This window comes from Benincasa hispida, chromosome 9, assembly GCF_009727055.1.
Source record: "Benincasa hispida cultivar B227 chromosome 9, ASM972705v1, whole genome shotgun sequence".
NCBI lineage: Eukaryota > Viridiplantae > Streptophyta > Magnoliopsida > Cucurbitales > Cucurbitaceae > Benincasa > Benincasa hispida.
Genome location: NC_052357.1, coordinates 82956271 through 82959541, shown reverse-complemented (window position 1 = coordinate 82959541; position 3271 = coordinate 82956271). Strand labels below are relative to the sequence as shown.

At 32.3% G+C, this 3271-nt stretch overlaps 1 long non-coding RNA gene across 1 annotated transcript; it reads left to right on the top strand.

Annotated features, from left to right (window-relative positions):
• Nucleotides 1–244: 244 nt before the first annotated feature.
• Nucleotides 245–3043, top strand: LOC120086926. The gene is made up of 3 exons (XR_005484383.1): nucleotides 245–677; nucleotides 782–845; nucleotides 2798–3043. It is a non-coding gene; the product is annotated as an uncharacterized LOC120086926 (long non-coding RNA).
• The last annotated feature ends 228 nt before the right edge of the window (nucleotides 3044–3271 follow it).

Genomic DNA, 3271 nt, shown 5'->3' with positions numbered 1-3271 from the left:
TTGTATAGGACATTCGAAGGTGAAATACGCATGTTCGGGACAAGTCAAAGTCAAAGACAACGGTCAACGGTCAAGTCAAAGTCAACCAAAAAGTCAACATTTTGAAATGCGGTGACTTTTGGGAATTTTTGAAGTGTAAAGGTAAAATTAGGATGCTTAAGGTCTATTAAGCTTAGTTTAAGTTGGAATTGAAGAAGAATTGGAAGAAAGAAATGGGTAGACTCAAGAAAAAGGAAATTTTAGATTTTTGGGGTTTTTTTTTTTTTTTTTTTGATAAATTTGGGTTTGTTCTCATCAAATCCTTCTATTGGATCAGCAAGAGATGCAAATTAGTCACCAAAATATGTGGGAAATCCTAAGTAGGATCTGGCAAATAGTCAAGGAAGCCGGAATTTTTTGGTTTTGGTGTTTAGCAACTTAAGAGATGAAGAAAAAAGGGCTCGGATTTGGGGTCTTTTGAGGGTGTTTTTGTGAAAGAAAATTAGACAAAATGAAACTAAACTAAAGAGGAAGTTAAAGGGAAGATCATGGAGAGTTTGGGCTAAATACTCGTGGTCAAAAAAGGAAGGAAAATGAAACAAAACAATGGCGGCTGGAGTAGACGAAAAACAAATGAAGCTTGGGATTTTTGACTAATCCGTATACTTAGAGGTTAAATCGAGGCTCCACGTTCGAAGGTAAGATACTTATAAGATCTCTTTAGAGTTCTATGGTCTTTGATTTGATTGTTATTGGTTAGAATTTCTAATTTTAAATTCTAAAAATTCTCGCTGAAAAACAGGAAACCATGGAGAATTTGATCGATTCCAGGAGTTCTAGTGCGATTCAGACATTTAAACATTGAGGTAAGCTAAATCTAGTGATGGGTAAAAGGTTTGCATAGGTTAATTAAGCTTTCAATTGCTGGAAATGATGAATTCAAGTCTAAAATTCCATGGGAAAAGCAAAGGTTGAATTTGAAAAATTCTGGGCTGGAGGTTGAAGATGACTCCTTTTTTCATCTATTGTCCGTCATTAAAAAGCTAGAAATTCAATTTCAGGTTAATTAAGGTGTTCTTAAGTATGATTAGGGGTTCAATTGGTATTATTATGATACTTTAAACCTAAACTTAGAAGTAATTGGGATCCTAAGTTAATTTTGAAGTTGATTAAGGGGTTAATTTGTTGAGTAAATCCTAATTAGGGTTAATGGGAAAATTGGACAAAAATAAGATTGATTAAGGTGTTCGTAACCTTAATTTAAGTTCTAATGGATATCAATAAGATACTTTGAACTTGGGATTAAATTAATTTGGAATATTAAGTTAATGTTAAGGTAATTTAAAGATTAAAGTGTAAGGTGAAATTCTTAAAATTGGATGGCATTAGGGTTTGGGAAAAATTAAGTGTACTCAAGCTTGGTTTAAGTCCTAGTTGGTATCATTAAGATATTTTAACTTTAAAGTGAATTATTTGGAGAATTAAGGTAAAACTAATTAAAGGGACTTAATTATGAGTAAACCCTAAATTAAGTGAAATTGGGATTAAATTGAGAGGGAAACCTTAAAAAGGTCAAGACTAAAAGACTTAAGGAAAATTGAAGTGGAATTAGTTCTTATTTGATATTAATTTTGGAATCTTAAGTTATTTTTAAAGTAATTAAAGGACCAAATTGCAAATTAAATCCTACATTTGATCAAATTAGGGTTTTTGGAAAAGTCTAAGTGAAATTGGCTATATTTGAAGGTTAACTTTTAAAATTGGATTATGGTCTTGTGGAGGATAACCAGGGAATTATCAATATAATTTTAGGATAAATGGGAGTCGGAGGAACTAGAAATCCGAAGAGAAGCCAGTTAACTATGAGTGGTTTTATTTTGAGTATTTTCATATGAAAAAAATATATGTATGATAGTATGCTATGATTTGTGAAATATATTGATAAGATATGTTTTACTTGACTATTATTTCAGATATGTTTTGAATCATGATTTCTGAATTCTTATTGATTTTTTATGAATTGGAGTTATAAAAATGTAGTTTGGAACTTGATTTTACTTTGTTGTGATTTGTTTGGTTTTATAAATAAACCAAAGATTGTGGATTTGATGAGTAATGAGAATATAATATGAGCTATGATTTGTAAATGATTTTTGAATGGTTTGTGAAAAGTGATTCCGAACTATTGAGTCTTGTACCCGAGAGATGATTTTCTTCATGATACGTGAATGTGTTTTAGTAGCACCGCTTAGGCAAATAGGGATTATCGAGGTTGAATATGGTCAAAGTATCCTGGAAAGTCTAGAGGAACTTAAGTCTGTAGCGCCACCCAGGCAATCAAGGGGCTACCAGGGTCAAATTAGATTAGAGTATATCGAGAAGTCCATAAGAACTTGGGCCCAGGATGTATATCTATATTTATCCATGAGACAGCTCTACATGCACATATGACATTATTATTTTTACCATTACGGGGGATATTCGATATGTGGTTTGTCTAGGACAATCATATGTCCTTGTCCAAAATAACCTATCGTCGTAAAGGAGTATTTGGGTACAAAGTTGTGGTTTTCTAATAGCTCAATGATGATTTATAATAAGCTTTTTATGAAGTATGATCATGTCATTATTTGAATAACATAGGTTTGAGATGTTATTGAATCTCATATATTTTGCCAATAATTCATTGAATGATTTTAATATATTTCTTTTATGTTTTAGAAAAAGAAAACTTATGTTCGTATTAAATTACCACTCACTAGGCTTTAACTCATGTTTCCAATGTTTTATGTTCCCCCTTCCGCTTCCCCTTCCCCAGGTAGCGATCAAGTTCTTGGTGCCCGTTGAGCCATCAAACGCCACTAGTGTTGTTGGATATTTGTTGTATTGTTGTGCATGTATTTGAGAGTATTCTAGGATAGTTAAAACTTGTGAGTTACATATCATGGGAGGTTTTGTTAAAAATAATCCTTACTGTTGGCCTGTAAATCTTTTTTAAACAGTGTTGTGATTTAAAATGAGTTGAGTTCTTAAACACTATTAATAAATGTAAACTATTTTTGAAAATTGGTTTGGAAGTCTGGGTTTGATGTTGAGTACAAGATATATTAAGAGTTTGGGCGTTAGATGTCACAGAGAGAAGTGATGTTTAGCGTCTTCACATTTCGTTCCAGGTTAAAGGAGAAATCTGGAATGGATTGTGGCACAAAGAGACAAAATCCCAAGTCTTTATCAGAGTTGTTGATAGTGATTTTTCCAACCTTGAACACAAATTTTTCTTCATCTGTGGAGA